The sequence below is a fragment of the Procambarus clarkii genome, chromosome 43 (genome assembly GCF_040958095.1).
Source record: "Procambarus clarkii isolate CNS0578487 chromosome 43, FALCON_Pclarkii_2.0, whole genome shotgun sequence".
In the NCBI taxonomy this organism is placed as follows: domain Eukaryota; kingdom Metazoa; phylum Arthropoda; class Malacostraca; order Decapoda; family Cambaridae; genus Procambarus; species Procambarus clarkii.
Window position 1 is genome coordinate 16356526 of NC_091192.1, and position 19034 is coordinate 16375559.

The window sequence follows — 19034 nt, forward strand, 5'->3', positions numbered from 1 at the left end:
AATGCAGAATAGAACCAGTGAAGAGCAGAGGTGCCATAGGCACAATCAGGGAACACTGTATAAACATCAGAGGTCCGCAGTTGTTCAACGTCCTCCCAGCGAGCATAAGAAACATTGCTGGAACAACCATGGACATCTTCAAGAGGAAACTAGATTGTTTCCTCCAAGGAGTGCCGGACCAACTGGGTTGTGGTGGGTATGTGGGCCTGCTGGCCGCTCCAAGCATCAGCCTAGTGGACCAAACTCTCACAAGTCAAGCCTGGCCCCATCAAACAGGTATCAATTGGAGTGATACCTGGTTGATGGGGTTCTGGGAGTTCTTCTACTCCCCAAGCCTGGCCCGAGGCCAGGCTTGACTTGTTTATTTATTTATTTATTTATTTATGCATATACAAGAATGTACATAAGGAATGTAAGGATACAAATATGGTAATTACAGTCTTGTAAAGCCACTAGCACGCGCAGCGTTTCGGGCAGGTCCTTAATCTAAGAAAATTTTAAGGAGGTAAATACTTGCAAAGTTTATAGACAAAAAAATGAAAACAGATTACATGGAATGAAAAAAAAAGAAGAGAGAAAATTATAGGTACAGTATATTAAAGCACATAGGTAGCTATGATTGATTGCAATGACAGCTTAAAATGGTAGTTGACAACAAATTGGTAGGCACAATACAGCAGAAACAATATATGATTGATTGCAATGACAGCTTGAATGGTAGTTGACAAAAATTGGTAGTCACAATACAGCATATGGCTAGCACATAAAAGAAGACAGCAATGAACACAATGATAAGGTTGTTTGATATTACATAAAAATTAGGAGATTGGGTAACACTAGGTACAGAGCAAATTTAAAGCTCAGTGTAGGAAACTAAATAGATGAAGTTAGGTACTTTTTGGTTTTGCTTTTAAATAAGGCAAAAGTTTTACAGTTTTTCAATTCACTAGGGAGTGAGTTCCATAGACTAGGTCCCTTAATTTGCATAGAGTGTTTACACAGATTAAGTTTGACCCTGGGGATATCAAAGAGATATTTATTTCTGGTGTGGTGATAATGGGTCCTATTACATCTGTCCAGGGAGAGTTTCAGAGCATGGTTTGCATTTAAGAACAGGGTTTTGTAAATGTAGTTGACACAAGAGAATGTGTGGAGGGAGTTAATATTTAGCAAGTTTAGGGATTTAAACAAGGGAGCTGAGTGTTGTCTGAAAGCAGAGTTAGTTATTATTCTGATAGCAGATTTTTGCTGTGTGATGATGGGCTTAAGGTGGTTTGCAGTGGTAGACCCCCATGCACAGATACCATAATTAAGATAGGGGTAGATTAGTGCATAATATAGTGAGAGGAGAGCAGAGTTAGGAACATAATATCTGATTTTGGAGAGTATACCAACTGTCTTAGAGACTTTCTTAGTTATGTGTTGAATGTGGGTGCTGAAGTTGAGTCTCTTGTCTAGGAATAGGCCAAGAAACTTGCCATCATTTTTATTACTGATGTTAATGTTGTCTATCTGTAGCTGAATTGCATTTGATGATTTGCTTCCAAATAAGATGTAGTAAGTCTTTTCGATGTTTAATGTTAGTTTGTTCGTTGACATCCATAAGTGGACTTTTTTTAATTCATTATTCACAACATTATTTAGTGTATGTGGGTTGAGGTTTGAGTAGATAAGGGTAGTATCGTCAGCAAACAATATAGGTTTGAGAATATTAGAGACATTAGGCAGATCGTTTATATATATAAGAAATAGAAGAGGTCCTAAGATGCTGCCCTGTGGCACTCCAACGGTAATTGGTAGAGTGGAAGAAGTTGTATCATTGATGGTTACATATTGGTGTCTGTCACTAAGATAGGATCGGATGTAGTCAAGGGCAAGGCCTCGGATTCCATAATGCTGGAGTTTAAGTAAGAGGTAGTTGTGATTAACAGTATCAAAGGCTTTTCTTAGGTCAATGAAGAGTCCAATCGGAAACTCATTTTTGTCAAGGGCTGAGTAGATAATGTCAAGGAGACTAATGATTGCATCATTGGTGCTCTTTTGGGACCGGAAGCCAAACTGGCAGGGGCTGAGTATGTCGAATTTTACGAGGTAGGAATAGAGCTGTTTGTAAATAATTTTTTCAAATATTTTTGATAGAATGGGTAGATTTGATATTGGTCTATAATTGTTTATGTCCGCCGGATTGCCTCCTTTATGGACTGGCGTTACTCTTGCTTTTTTGAGGATATCAGGGAAGGTGTGATACTCTATAGATTTGTTGAACAGTAGTGCTATGGGTGGGGCAAGGGCATGGGAGGCTCTCTTGTACACAATGGACGGAATTTCACTGGTGTTCCCTGCCTTGGTTTTTAGAGAATGTATGATGGACACAACATCTGCCGGGCTGATTGGTGAAAGGAGAAGAGAGTTTGGATAGCTGCCTGAGAGATATGTGTTAATATGTGTCTGAGTCTGTGGGATTTTACTGGCAAGATTAGCACCAACCGATGAAAAGAAACTGTTAAATTCATTTGCCATTTCTAAGTCAGTTGACGGTATACCCCCATCCTTGTAGAGTTTTATTTGGTTATGTGAGTGTTGTTTAGTTCCTAGGATACTAGAGATAGTTTTCCAAGTGCTTTTCATGTTGCCTTTTGCTTCATTGAATCTATTCACATAATATGCAAGTTTTGCCTTTCTTATGATACTGGTAAGCATTGATGAGTACCTTTTAGCTACTTCCTTTGAAACTAGGCCAATCCTAACTTTCTTTTCATATTCATGTTTCTTGTTGATTGAGTTGAGAATGCCACTTGTGAGCCATGGATTGTTTAATCTTTTGTCAGTTACTTGCTTGGTAAGGAGGGGACAATGAATGTTGTAGAGGCTTAGAGTTTTGGAGATGAAGAGGTTAGCTAATGAATTTATATCATGGGTATTATTGAATTCAGAATCCCAGTTAATATTGTAAAGTGCCTCTGTAAGATTGTCTAAAGCTGATTCACTGTGTAGCCTAAATGAAAGTTTCTTGCTTTTTGGTGGTGTTATGTCCATGTTCGCTATGAGAAAGGTAGGATAGTGGTCAGTTGTTCTGTCGTAGATTATACCAGATACAAGGGGAGCTGTTATGTTTGTCCATATGTGGTCCAAGGTAGTGGCTGATGTTTGAGTGACTCGGGTAGGTTTGGTGATTGTGGGGATTAGCATACAGGAGTTCATGCTGTTAAGGAAATAGTTAACTTGAGAGCAATTTTGTTGACCCAGGTCAATATTAAAGTCTCCTCCCAGAATGAAGTGGTTTTTGTTGAGATTGTTGTTTATAATAAGATTCCTTAGGTTGTCTGAGAAAGAAGCTATGTTAGTATTGGGAAATCTATAGATGGCTCCAATAGTCAAAGAAGATTTAAGGGATTTAATTGAAAACTGAGCAAAAGTATATTCACAGTAGTCATCTCTGTCACTAATAACACTGTTGCAGATAAATGTATCTCGGTAATATATAGCTGTGCCACCACCTTTTTTATTAGGCCTACAGTTATGAATGGCTTTATAACCAGCTAAGTTGTAGAGTTGGGTATAGTCTTTATTTAGCCAAGTTTCTGTTAAAATAATGAACGATAGGTTAGTACCTATTGCTGTGAGTAATGCATTTAAATCGTCAAAATGTTTACCAAGTGATCTAACATTTTGGTTATAAACTGATAGACAGGTGCTATTTTGAAGTTTGTTTTTAGCCTGGTGTGCTGTGAAATACTTGCAATAATGATGATCAATGTGCTGGTTGGTGTAGATATGAGACAGAAGATTTTGATCAGGATCAATATCAGTGTGCATAGGATGCAGAGGGATCACGATACAAGATACACGATAAAGCAAAACACAAGAATAAAAGCAAATACAATAAAATAGTAACAATTTAGAAGTAAAATAAAGATCCAATAGATAGCCAGGGAGGACACAGAAGTTACATAAAATAAAAAAAACAAAAAATCAGTAGAGACTGACAATATAAATGTAAGATAAAAAATAATAAGAAAAATGATAATCATAAAAAAAAAAAAAAAATGATCTTGAAGATAATTAGCTTAGTAATGGTTAATTAACAGGGTAATAAAAAGCCCTAGGTTTAGTGACAAGGGGATTAACTAAGAACAAATAATTAAGAGTATAAAACAGGCAAAGATGACAAACAAAAAAAAATAAAAAAATAAAAATAAAAATAAACACCTTTGGAAAGGAAAGGCAGAGCTTAAGTACACTTTGGTTGTATGTGAGACTACAAATTATGTTCTGGTTATTCAGCTGATATCCCACAGTCATCCAGGAAAGAAGTGAGGTGTGCTTCAGTGGTTATGACATAAGTTTTTCCAGAGTCAGTCTTCCTAGCTATTATTTTACCATCGCGCACAAAACAATGTTTAATAGCAGTGGATCTATTGCAAATTCCACGTAGTTTAAATAAGAGATTTTGTCTGAATCTGGTAAGACATTCGTTCACATAAACCTTGGATTTCATAGCGACTGCAGTAGTGATAAGGTCTGACTTGCGGGAGCAGCTATCTAACTTCACCCTTATCTTTCTGTTGTTTGTACCAGATGATTTGGCACCCACTCTATAAGCTGACTTAATGTCTCTTGCTTCAATTGAATAATTCAACTTAGTACGCAATTCATACTTGTGAGAGTTTGGTCCACCAGGCTGTTACTTGGAGCGGCCTGCAGGCCCACATACCCACCCAATGAGCCCAGAGGAAGTCGCATTCTCCTCAGGGTATGTCACACAGCCACAAACTCGCATACAAACCATACATACACATACCGACACACCTCATATCGGTATGAGGTAATTAATAAAAAATGTTCACAATAACAGCAACACTTAGGTTGATATGTAGGATGAGAAAAGGGTAAGAAAATTGGTCATGAAGTTAATAAGGTAGTTCTTAGTTTCTCTTTTAAACTGAAGATGTACAATTTTTAATCTCATTAGGGAGGTCATTCCATAGCTTAGGACCTTTGATTTGCAACGCATTTTTGTTTTGGTAAAGTTGCACTCTTGGGATGTCAAAAATATATTTGCTTCTCGTGTGATGCCCATGGGTGAAATTCTGGAGGGCTTCAGTGCATAGGTTAGGATGAGCTGGCCTAAGCACTTTTATACCAATTTGACAGTTAATTTCAGTAATACGATCAACGATGCTCGGAATATTAAGTTCCTTTCTCATGTTAAGTAATTTTGTGGTACGAGGGCACCCAAGGATTATCCTCAAGGCTTTGTTCTGCAATTTGTCAAGCCCTCCAAGCTTTCTTTCAGCCCATGCAATGCAGAGTTTTATGAACTCCTGGGAACCCTCCAGTAGTGTTTTTGCAGGGTGCACTTCATTAATTTTTGTTGAGTGTCCCCAGTAGTTTCTTATGGGTGTACCCATTTTTTTTTATACTTAGTATTTTTTTTTTGTAGGGCACATTCAGTAGTTTCTTGTTGGAAACCCTCAGACATTTTTTGTTGGGTGCCCCAGTAGGTTTTGGTTAGGAACCCTCAGTAGCTTTTTGTGAAATGTCTTGAGTAGTTTTTGTGGGGTGCCCCGGAAGTTTTTATGAAACTCCCCCAGCAGCATTTTGTTGAGTACCACAGTAGTTTTTGTTGGGACCAGACTACTTTTTTATTGGGTATCCCAGTAGTTTTTGTGGGGCAGCCCAGAAGTTATTTACTACTGGGTGCTCCAGTAGGTTTTTTTGTGAATTGCCCTTATAGATTTTTGTTGGGTGCCCTAGTAGTATTTTGTGTGATGCCCCAGTAGTTTTTGTGGGATGCCTCAGTAGTTTTTGTGGGATGCCTCAGTAGTTTTTGTGGGATGCACCAGTAGTTTTTGTGGGATGCACCAGTAGTTTTTGTAGGATGCCCCAGTAGTTTTTGTGGGATGCCCCAGTAGTTTTTGTGGGATGCACCAGTAGTTTTTGTAGGATGCCCCAGTAGTTTTTGTGGGATGCCCCAGTAGTTTTTTGTGGGGAGCCCAATAGTTTTTGTTTCAAACCAAAATCAGATGAAGGAATAGACATTGTTGGGAAATTCTTAAAAGAAAACATTTCAGGGTGATCTTGTATAAACATGTACTGTATATTGGTTAATAAAAGATGCTTCCATATCAAAGTAATTTATTTTAATCTTGCCTGTTGATATGATAGCTTTAAATACTAAAGTACATTCATGAATAACAGAACAAAGTACAGTATCTGTAGTCTTTAATTTTAGGGAAAATTCAAGTTTAAAATAAAGTGAGCCTGCAAGTATATAAACTAAAAATATATAAAATTAATTTATACTGTAGTTGTATTAGGTAAATCCTGTGTACAGTGGAACCTCAGTGTATGAGTTTAACCCATTCCAAGAAATGCAATGTAACCTGAATATTCACACACTGAATAACATTTTCTCATAAGAAGTAAAGTAAATTGGATTAATCGGTGATGTATGAGGAGCAAATGTCATACATCAGGGCATATTTTCCAACAAAATTGTTATCGTACACCAAAAAATTAGTATTCAGGCGCAATCATACACCAAGGTTTCACTGTATTTATTGTAAAACCAACTAAATTTATTTGAAAAATTCATCTAATGTTATTTAACACTTAAACTGCTCCAATCACTCTTAAATGATTGCTCATTATGCTCCAATCACCTTGAGGTGATTTATGCCATTCCGTAATACTGTGCAGTGTATTAAAAAACTGTGCTGATTTTAGGGGTATGACATTTTCTCCTTGACGGCTCAAGTAGTCATCCACCATCTTGAAATAAAGAAATGTGTCCCAGCATCCCTACACAACAGTATTGTCAAGATGACAACCAAGGCTGATGCACCCTCCTCCAGCTTCAAAATCCTGCACACACAAGTAGTCACCTTCCTATCCAAACATTAAATTCATCACATTTTTGTATGCAGAAATATTTCAAGGTGATGAACATTTGTTTGGCAGCAATCACAAATTCTTGGTTCAAACTACAACACATTTATCTGAATTTACCTGAGGGGCACTATCTCTCTAGTGGCCTTGATGAGGACAGTAAACTGGCAGCTTGTCAAAGGTCCCCCAATTTGCATTAATGATTTTATCAAGCTTGATTTTGAAATTCAGCAGTGTTTTGGCATTTATGGCTTTGATGGGTATGGGGCTCCATGGGTTTATAACCCTATAAGTGAAAAAGTATTTCCTGTTTTCTGTCCTACATTGTGGCTTGTTAAGCTTAAAATTGCTTCTCCTCGTTTGTTACATTTGACCTTTTAAAAATCCATACTTTTATAACCGGACAATTTCTTCAAAAAGGTCCGATATAACACAAACAAAGAGCAACCGTTTCAAGCTCAACAAGCCACAATATAGGACTAAGAACAGAAGATGCTTTTTCACCCACAGTGTTATAAATGCATGGAACTGCCTACCCACCAAATTCATGAATGCTAAACTCTGTTAAATTTTAAAATCCAACTGGAAATGATCATCAAGGGAAATGAGGGGACCTTTGACAAGCTGCAGGCTTCATGTCATTGTCGAGGCCACTAGTGTTAGTGACTCATGGGTAAATTCAGGTAAAGAAATTGTCCTCCAAATTGTACAGCATTTTAAGTTTTGATGAAAGCAGCTTTGTCAAGCCTGGTTTGCAGTGTTGCTAGCTCTGTGGCCCCTCAACTGTTCCTGGTATGAGAGTTGACTGTGTTCTGGAATGATTTTTGTTGCCCGACATGGAACTTTCTCCAAAGCAGTTATGTCTTTCTGAAGATGAGGTCTCCATGCTTGGATACAATAAGCCAAGTGAGGGCACACCAGAGATTTATATAGTTGAATAACCACCACCTACTATTTGAAGTTAAAGAGTTTGTTTGACTATTCTTAGCTCTTTTACTGCAGCTCCCACTTGTTGTGCAACTTTCATTGAATGGTAGATTCCGACTCCAAGGTCCTTTTCTTCATCAATCTGCTGCAAGATAATGCTGTTAACTTGATAGTTGTGAGGTGCATTGTTATGCCTCACATGCAAGGCCTTGCATTTTTGGATATTAAAAAGCATTTGCCAGGCTTCCGACCATTTGTAGTGTTCTTGTAGATCTCTTTGTAAGGCCTCTATCATTTTCACATACCAATTTACCATAAAACTTAGTGTCATCTACAAATCTGATAATGTGGTTTGTAATATTCTCATCTATGTCACTGATGTATATGACAAGAGTGTGAACACCCCACTGAGTGGGGTGTTCACACTCTCATGCCCCACTCAGATCACAGTGAAATCACAATGGCATGATATATCAATGAAAATAATTTTTTAGGCAATGGATTTACTTAAAATCACATTCTGGTGATTCCCAGACACCTGCCTTTTCTCACCACTGTGATTTCATTGCGGTTTGAATGGGGTGTAAGAGTGTGAACACCATCACTGTAGGCCAGAGTGTGGTCGGGTTGACTGTAAAATCTTGGTTGGGTTCTAGTTAAGGGCCTCCAGAACCTCTCAGTGAATTCAGTAGCGTTCCGGGTTGGTCAACTTTTGTGTCATTGTGGCTAAGTCGGTTAATGCAAGTGTCTGAGGATTATCAGAATGCTAGTTCAAGTCACTCCATTGCCTCAAAATGATTTTCTTTCATACATCACACCATTGTGAGTTTTAATACTTATTACACATACCGGTATACATCCCTGTAGTACAGTTGGGTTCATTCTCAATGCACAATTGAGAATTCCGGGTTTAAATCTTGGGCAAAACAGAAATGGTTGGGCACATTTCCTTTCACCTAATGCCTCCGTTCATATAGCAGTAACTAGGTACTCAGGAGTGAGTCAGCTTGTTGTAGGATTGCATCCTGGGTGGGGGTCAGTAACAAATATATATTACAAGTCTGGTTCCCCAAGTCCCCCTCCCCCACAAGTAGCCTTGTGGGGGGGGACCTTGATATAAGTCCAACGTGTATGAATACACTCTGGCTTCCTGTTTCCCGACACAATGAATGAATTAATTAATTAAACAAAAATATATCTATATATATTTATATATACTGTATACTGTACAGTATATATAATTGCACACATTTTCATGCAATTATATACATGGATATCACTGATTTGCTGTTGTTAAGAGTTCAATGGTTCCTAGTATGACCGCCCAGGACATTCAGTTGCTAGATGGTGATGCGCCAAACATGGTCTGCATTATTATTACTAAGACCCTGGAAGGAAGGAGTGTGAGGAGTCACACTCAGACTGAATCCTGTGAGTCAGGATTTTTTCCAAATATGGCAAACGATCAGCAAAGGTGTCTTGTATCAAATGACATCCTCCCTAGAATGGGTGGGTTTTTTTAAATAATGGGCACCTTAAATCATCTCTTGGTGATTGGAGCACATAGGCCAATTGCTTTCCAGCAATTGGAGCAATGTAAGTGTTAAGAGAATAAGTAATGTACTTTTGTATAAAAAATAATTAATACTTCAGTACAAACAAAATACAGTACATACTGTAATTTTTTAAACACAACAAATCCTATCTGATCTCAAATAAAATTGGCTCTAGATGTTAGAGATTCGTACAACCCATCATGCATAATTATCAAAGGAATATGAATGAACAAAGAAGGCTAGTATCCTGGTCTCACACATTACGCAGCCAGCTACTTACATGGATGAAGGCCAGTTTCCCCACCAGAATATTGCGTGCGTTAATCTTCAGTTTAGTTGCTCCTCTAGTTAGATCTTAAAACACAACTGGCGGCCAAAGAACCGGCGCAGTCAATTCACCTCTACTTGCAGAACACTAGACATCTGCAGGTCAACAAGAAGGTATAATATCATGAACATAACAAAACACTTATAACAGTATACCAGCAGTAATTTTGTTCCTCTGTAATTTAAAATGTCAATATTTTATTTAGCGAGAAAATGAATTGGGCCTCTTAGGTGACTCGAACCTGTGACCAACAGACTGTAAGCCACAACCTCTGCCACTGTACCACCCTGACCTCTTAAATTGAACCCTGGTGTTCGTCGACTAGGAGGCTTGGTCGACAACCGGGCCGCTGGGTCGCTAAGCCTCAAAATCACCTCAAGGTAAGGTAACCCTAACACCAACCATAGTTCGGAGGCAAAGCCTCCTACAAGGCTAACCGAAGGAGAGAAAGAGAGAACAGCGTGACAACCCAGACCAGGCTGAGTCCAGCTAGATTCAGAGATGTCTCTTAGTTCACCAAAAAATTGAAGCAAGCAAACTGGAAAAGAAGTACAACCCTGGCTAGCAGACAACTTGGATGACAGGTGGCCCAAAGGAACTCGTTGTTGAGGCGGGTGAGAATGCTGATTCTCCAAAGATGAAGATGTTGGAGGACAATATGAGACAGAGGAAGATGTTGGGGTAAGGGAGGACCAAACAACAGAGATGAAGGGGCAAGCCAAGAGATGCTTGAAAGCACCTGACAAACCTGGAACAAGCAATGCAACTATAAATTTAAGTAGGACAAGGGAGGAACTTATAGAAAACAAAGTGGTCCAGCAAAACGAGATTCGGTCCAGAGAAACTTGTTGGAGCACTGAAAAGAAGCAGGACGTTATCCATAAGAACAGTACAACTGCAGGAACACCCTCAAGCAACAAGTCATAAACAATTGTATGAAACAGTAGTAGATGGCAGAGTAGGCACTCGAAATACTGGTGGGGAGGAGGACCAAAACCACTACATAACCCTGATACTCTTCTGAAATGTCCAAACCATCTGGTACCCAGGGGAGTTAGAAGGCACACAGATGGTGCCCCACGATGTTGGCACTGAAGCTTGCCAAGAAAAATGAAAGGGTTGGTGGGATGAATCTTACCATCATCATCATCAGATCTGGATGAGTGCAAAAAATGGTCAGGCAACATATATTATGTCACCCACAAATCAATTATTGCACAAACTTACCAAAAGTCTTTAATGTTTTGGGCAAAGTAGTGAATACTTAATTAAAATGGTTCTGAAATTATTCACCATGTTGATAACCATATTAAATGTCTTTTGCCAAAAAGAGAAGAATCTCAGAATGTCAGAGGAATGAAAACAAGGGGGATAGGCTAATTACTGTACATAAAAAGTCACTTGGAGGAATTTATAAGGTAAATAGGGAATAATGCTTTACAGGTCTGAGCTCTGTTCTGTAAATAATAAATTGGTGCAATAATCACACAGTTGTAAACAGAAACGGTGGTAATGGCAGCAGCAGTCATGCAGTGTTTGTACAAAATGAAATCTACAGGGATCCAAACACAATAAGAATTCCAGAGAACAACATAGAGCACAGAGGTGTCTAGAGACATGAGTGAAAAAAATGTTCAAGGAGCTAAGTACTGTAAGAACAAAGCAGTTGGCCCAGATGGATTTTCACCAAGGGTTCTGAGATAATGTGCACCTGAGCTCAGCATTCCACTTCAACTGACTTTTCAGGCATCCCTGTGTACAGGAGTCGTAGCAGATGTGTGGAAAAAAGCTAACATAGTTCCAATCTACAAAAGTGGCAGCAGGGAAGACCCCCCTCCCTCAATTACCTGTATCATTGACAAGTGTAATAGTCAAAATGTTGCAAAAAATGTTAAAACTAAATGGGTAGAACACCTGGAGAAAAACGATATAATATCAGTCAGTCAGTATGGTTTTCGATCTGGAAGATCCTGTGTAATGAATTTACTGTTTCTACGATCGAGCCACAGATTTTACAGGAAAGAGATGGTTGGGTTGAGTTGACTGCATCTATCTGGCCCTAAAAAAGGCTTTCAACAGAGTTTGACATAAAAGATTGTTCTGGAAACTGGAACATATCGGAGGGATGACAGGTAAGAGTCTAACATGGATGAAAAATTTTCTAATAGAAAAATGAGAGCAGTAATTCGAGGCAATGTACTGGACTGGAGAAATGTCACAAGTGGAGTACCACAGGGTTCAGTTCTTGCACCGGTAATGTTCATTGTCTACATAAACTATCTACCAGATGGAATACAGAATTACATGAACATGTTTGCTGATGATGCTAAAATAATAGGGGAAAATAAGAAACTTAAATAATTGTCATGCCCTTCAAGAAGACCTGAACAAAATAAGTATATGGAGCACCACTTGGCAAATGGAATTTAATGTGAATAAATTCCATGTTATGGAATGTGGAATAGGAGAATGCAGACCCCACACAACTTATAAATTATGTGAGAAATCTTTAAAAAATTCTGATAAAGAAAGATCTAGGGGGTGGTTCTAGATAGAAAACTATCACCTGAGGACCACAAAGAACATTGTGTGAGGAGCCTATGCTACACTTCCTAATTTCAGAATTGCTTTTAAATACATGGATGGCAAAATACTAAAGAAATTGTTCACGACTTTTGTTAGACCAAATGCTGGAATATGCAGTTGTTGTATGGTGCCCATATCTTAAGCAGCACATTAACAAACTAGAAAAGGTGCAAAGACATGCCACTAAGTGGCTCCCAGAACTGAAGAACAAGAGCTACGAGGAGAGGTTAGAGGCCTTAAATATGCCAAGACTAGAAGATAGAAGAAAGAGATGCGATATGATCACTACATACAAAATAGTAACAGGAATTTATAAAATTGATAAGGAAGAATTCCTGAGACCTGGAACTTCAAGAACAAGAGGTCATAGATTTAAAGTAACTAAACAAAGCTGCCGAAGAAATATAAGAAAATTTACTTTCGCAAACAGAGTGGTAGATGGTTGGAACAAGTTAGATAAGAAGGTGGTGGAGGCCAAAACTGTCAGTAATTTCAAAGCATTATACTGTATGACAAAGAGTGCTGGGAAGACGGGACACCATGAGTGTAGCTCTCATTCTGTAACTACACTTAAGTAATTACAGTACAGAGTGATGGTTGCCACAACATTCAATGATGATGGTGTTAGGGGATGTGGTTTAACCTGCCTCCCACACACCTGAAACTTTGCTCACCTTGCCAATAACCAGGGCTGAGCAGAGGATCAGGCCCATGGGCAACAGGCTGGCTTAATCCAACTTAGCTGAGACTGAAGTGGCACATCACTTGGGTTGGCTTGAGAAGCATAGTTCTATTCTTGGTTGATGCTGACCCACAAGCAGTTGCATATTCCATAGGTGCTGTAATTCATCATCTTCATGCTAAATGCTCTTCCTTTGACTGCATTTGACTAATATGAAGAGCATTCAAAAGATAATTTTTATTAAATTACAAATAAATAATCACACAAAAAGTAACCCCCAAATAGCTATCCCAGATACATTCTCTTCACTTCCCATTTATCAGGGGGCTCAAAAAATTTAACTATTAGAAATTAATTTGGTTGGGGAACTGGCAGCTGTATATAATATAATAATAATAATAATAATAATAATAATAATAATAATAATAATAATAATAATAATAATAATGCTGACGATGAGTTACAATAACGTGGCTGAGAATATGAAGACTAAACCACACAAAAGAAGATGCGGAGGAGACAACGTTTTGGTCCCTTCTGGACCATTATCAACTTGATTGTAATGGGAACGAGGGAGACACAGGCATTAAGTAAGGCAAGATATAAGTGGAGAGAGGTGAGGAGGAGGAAATTCCTAGAGGAAGGTAAGAACAAGGCAAAAGGTGCAGATGTGATGGGGTAATAATAGGGTGTAAGAAGGGGGTAATAATGGATATAAGAATGGGAACGTAAGAATATGAGGAGAAAGAAAAATGGGGGTAGGCTTATGTCAGGTCATGTTTGTTAGAAAGGTTAGAGCATTTGAGTATGTACAGTACTGTAAAAGGGATGAGTCAACAGGGATGGGCATGTTGTGTATCAGAGCCGATTTGACAAGACGGCATCTGTGAAGAGCAGAGGCAGGAAAGATTATTTTAGAGGAAGACCAATCAATAGGATGATTAGAATCCCTAACATGACAGAAGACAGCATTGTTTGTGTCTGCAGACTTAACACTTCTTTTGTGTTCCTTAAGTCTGTCATTAAGTGTACGGTCAGTTTCACCAAAGTATTGGAGAGGACAAGATGGACAGGAAATAGAGTAGACACCAGCAGCATTAGAAGCAGGAGGAGCAGTGTGAACCAGAGAGTACCACAAAGAGTGTTAGTTTGTCGAAAAGCAAGCTTTATGTCAAGAACATATTTCTTGTCATAATACTTATGTTATATGTTAATACTATCAGTCTATAACCACTAACCTCTCTCCCACCACTAACTTCTCTCCCACCACTAACCTCTCTTCCCCTCAAATAAAAATATTAATAAAGCTGTACATAAAACCACACTTTCATAATACACGTCAATGCAATAGACATTTGTGTAATACTGATATTAATGAAATTATACACTGCTGCAACACACGCCAACACAACTGGTTGGTGTGTGTTGCATACCAACACAGCATACACTGATGCAACACAACATACATTGGTGTAACACAGCATACACTGGTGCAACAAATCATACACTGGTGCAACGCAGCATACACTGGTGCAACACCACACCTCTGGCTAAATGCTCTGTAATGCTCTGGCCTGTAACGCTCTGGCTCTTTAGCCAGAGATCAACCCCTGCAAGCACAAATAGGTGAGTACAATATTTCCTGACAACACACGATACCGCGACACACACAATCACCGGAACTACGAGCATTTAAATAGTTTTATACACAGGATATTTATCTTCCATACGTGTCTTGCATAGAAAATGGGATGTGTGAGGACAGGTGGCTGTGTTGGACATTATAATTATGGGAGGGGTGAGGGGAAGGGGTGAGGGGGAAGGGTGGTGAGGGAAGAGAGGGGAAAAGAGGGAGAGGTGGAAGAGAGGAGAATGGTAGGGAAGGCATGGGGAGGTGAGAGAGGGAAGGCATGCAGCGGGGAGAGAGGGAATGAATGGGAAGGGAAGAGGCGGGAAGTTGGTGGTGAAGGAGGCAGTGGGGGTGGGGGTGGAAGAAGGGAGAGATGAGAAAAGAGGGGAAAAGAAAGACAGATAAGAAGATGACTACACCAAGAGCATAAAAGAGGCACTCCACTCCACCAGACGACCCCCCCATCTCCCACCCCTCTCCACAGGACGCCCCCCACGGCTCCACAGGACGCCCCCACGGCTTCACAGGAGGCTCCCACGGCTCTACAGGACCCTCCCACGGCTCCACAAGACGCTCCCACAGCTCCACAGGAGGCTCCCATGGCTCCACAGGATGCTCCCACGGCTCCACAGGACGCCCCCACGGCTCCACAGGACGCCCTCACGGCTCCACAGGACGCCCCCCACGGCTCCACAGGACGCCCCCCACGGCTCCACAGGACGCCCCCACGGCTCCACAGGACGCTCTCACGGCTCCACAGGACGCCCCCACGGCTCCACATGACGCCCCCACGGCTCCACATGACGCCCCCACGGCTCCACATGACGCCCCCACGGCTCCACAGGACGGCCCCACAGGATGGCCCCACAGCTCCACAGGATGGCCCCATGGCTCCACAGGATGCCCCCAACGCTCAACAGGACGCCTCCACCGCTCAACAGGACGCCTCCACGGCTCCACCGGCCGGCCCCCCACTCCACCGGATGGCCCCACGGCTCCACTGGACAGCCCCACGGCTACACCAGACCGCCCCCCACTCCACCGGATGGCCCCCCACTCCACCGGACGGCCCCCCACTCCACCGGACGGCCCTCCACTCCACCGGACGGCCCTCCACTCCACTGGACGGCCCCCCACTCCACCGGATGGCCCTCCCACTCCACTGGACGGCCCTCCCACCCACTGGACGGCCCCCCACTCCACCGGATGGCCCCCACTCCACCGGATGGCCCCCCACTCCACTGGACAGGCCCCCCCACTCCACCGGACGGTCCCCCCCACTCCACCGGACAGCTCCCCCGCTCCACCGAACGGCCCCCCACTCCACTAGACGGCCCCCCCACTCCACCGGACGGCCCCCCACTCCACCGGACGGCCCCCCACTCCACCGGACGGCCCTCAACTCCACCGGACGGCCCCCAACTCCACCAGACGGTCCTCCCGCTCCACCGGACGACCCCCACTCCACCGGACGGCCCCCCTCCACTCCACCGGACGGCCCCCCCCCCACTCCACCAGACAGCCCCCCCCACTCCACTGGACGGCCCCCCACTCCACCGGACGGCCCCCGCACTCCACCGGACGGCCCCCCACTCCACCGGACGGCCCCCCACTCCACTGGATGGCTCCCCCACTCCACTGGACGGCCCCCCACTCCACAGGATGGCCCCCCCACTCCACCGGACGGCCCTTACTCCACCGGACGGCCCCCCCCCCACTCCACCGGACGGCCCCCCCCACTCCACCGGACGGCCCCCCACTACACCGGACGGCCCCCCCCCCCAGTCCACTGGACGGCCCCCCTCCCACTCCACCGGACGGCCCTCCCGCTCCACCGGACGGCCCCCCACTCCACCGGACGGCCCCCCCACTCCACCTGACGGCCCTCCCGCTCCACCGGACGGCCCTCCCGCTCCACCGGACGGCCCCCCACTCCACCGGACGGCCCCCCCTCCCACTCCACCGGACGGGCCCCACTCCACCGGACGGCCCTCCCGCTCCACCGGACGGCCCTCTCGCTCCACCGGACGGCCCCCCACTCCACCGGACGGCCCCCCTCCCACTCCACCGGACGGCCCTCCCGCTCCACCGGACGGCCCCCCACTCCACCGGACGGCCCCCCCACTCCACCGGACGGCCCCCCTCCCACTCCACCGGACGGCCCCCACTGCACCGGACGGCCCCCACTCCACTGGACGGCCCCCCTCCCACTCCACCGGACGGCCCCCCACTCCACCGGACGGCCCCCACTCCACCGGACGGCCCTCCCGCTCCACCGGACGGCCCCCTATTCCACCGGACGGCCCCCCACTCTACCGGACGGCCCCCCTCCCACTCCACCGGAAGGCCCCCACTCCACCGGACGGCCCTCCCGCTCCACCGGATACTGCCTCGTGTATATTTACCAGTTTGTTATGAGATGGTCAGTAAACAATCATACTGTGAAGAGGAAGAGACTCCTGCACCATCCCGGCCAGCCTTCAGGGCCACACCTGCAAAAACAAATGCAATGAGTACTCGCCAATGCACACATTTCCTGTTAAATACAAATTAAATACAACTATGAGGGAATACAATATATTATTAAATACAACATACAGATATTCACTGCATCTGCCTCCCATTATTCCCTCTTACCTTACCTCCCGTATACCCTTTTATCTCTCTCTCTCTCTCTCTCTCTCTCTCATTATATATATATATATATATATATATATATATATATATATCTTCATCGACACCATTTTCAACCCCAACCATCTACGTCCCATGCTTTCTCTCTCCTACCCGTCTCCTTCCCCTATCCCTTAAATTCTCCCACCGCGTCCCCTCCCTCCCCAATCGTCTCCTTTCCCTACCCTCTCCCTCCCTTACCCTCTTCCCTCCCTTACCCTCTTCCTCCCCTGTGGGAGGGTGTGCATGGGTGATGGAAGGGAGGGAGGAAGGGTGGAAGTAGATGAAGGGAAAGAGAGGGGGAGGAAGGGTGAGAATAGATGGAGAGAGAGAGAGAGAGAGAGAGAGAGAGAGAGAGAGAGAGAGAGAGAGAGAGAGAGAGAGAGAGAGAGAGAGAGAGAGAGAGGGGGGTGGCGGCGAGGAGAGATGTAAGCAGTAAGAAAGGAGGGGTGAGAGAAGAGAGAGGGAGGGAGGAGAGGAAGGGAAGGAGCAACAAAGAGGGAGGGTGAGGAAGCAACAAAGAGGGAGGGTGAGGAAGCAACAAAGAGGGAGGGTGAGGAAGCAACAAAGAAGGAGGGAAGGAAGCAACAAAGAGGGAGGGTGAGGGAGCAACAAAGAGGGAGGGTGAGCGTGCAGACAGTAATCAAGAAGAAATGTAATTAATGGAGTCTGTAATAAAGCCGATTACTGAAGATTGATGTTCACTATTGGTCTGGTGAAGGGGGAGGGGGGGGGAGGGGGAGGGGGGGGAGGGGGGGAGGGGGAGGCGTAGGTACGGACAGACGAGTGAAGGGAGGGTGGGGGAGAATCAAGGGAGGGTGGGGGAGAATCAAGGGAGGGTGGGGGAGAATCAAGGGAGGGTGGGGGGAGAATCAAGGGAGGGTGGGGGAGAATCAAGGGAGGGTGGGGGAGAATCAAAGGAGGGTGGGGTGGAGAATCAAGGGAGAGTGGGGGAAGAATCAAGGGTGGGTGGGGGAAGAATCAAGGGAGGGTGGGGGAAGAATCAAGGGAGGATGGGGGAAAATCAAGGGAGGGTGGGGGAGAATCAAGGGAGGGTGGGGGAGAATCAAGGGAGGGTGGGGGAGAATCAAGGGAGGGTGGGGGGATAATCAAGGGAGGGTGGGGGAAGAATCAAGGGAGGGTGGGGGAAGAATCAAGGGAGGGTGGGGGAGAATCAAGGGAGGGTGGGGGAGAATCAAGGGAGGGTGGGGGGAGAATCAAGGGAGGGTGGGGGGAGAATCAAGGGAGGGTGGGGGAGAATCAAGGGAGGGTGGGAGAGAATCAAGGGAGGGTGGGGTGGAGAATCAAGGGAGATTGGGGGAAGAATCAAGGGTGGGTGGGGGAAGAATCAAGGGAGGGTGGGGGGAAAATCAAGGGAGGGTGAGGGAGAATCAAGGGAGGGTGGGGGAGAATCAAGGGAGGGTGGGGGAGAATCAAGGGAGGGTGGGGCGAGAGTGGGGGAAGAATCAAGGGAGGGTGGGGGAAGAATCAAGGGAGGGTGGGGGAGAGTCAAGGGAGGGTGGGGGAGAATCAAGGGAGGGTGGGGGAGAATCAAGGGAGGGTGGGGGGAGAATCAAGGGAGGGTGGGGAGAATCAAGGGAGGGTGGGGGGAGAATCAAGGGAGGGTGGGGGAAGAATCAAGGGAGGGTGGGGGAAGAATCAAGGGAGGGTGGGGGGAGAATCAAGGGAGGGTGGGGGAAGAATCAAGGGAGGGTGGGGGAAGAATCAGGGGGAGGGTGGGGGGAAGAATCAGGGGGAGGG

At 44.4% G+C, this 19034-nt stretch overlaps 1 long non-coding RNA gene across 2 annotated transcripts in view; it reads right to left on the reverse strand.

Moving 5' to 3' along the window:
• Window positions 1-6121: 6121 nt before the first annotated feature.
• The window catches only part of LOC123755774 (uncharacterized), a 220055-nt gene continuing 207142 nt past the window's right edge, over window positions 6122-19034 (reverse strand). For both annotated transcript variants that reach the window (XR_011221976.1, XR_011221977.1), the window contains exons 5-6: window positions 17006-17092; window positions 6122-9797 (exon numbers count right to left, since the gene is read on the reverse strand). This is a non-coding gene — a long non-coding RNA (uncharacterized lncRNA). The remainder of the gene's footprint in view (window positions 9798-17005; window positions 17093-19034) is intronic.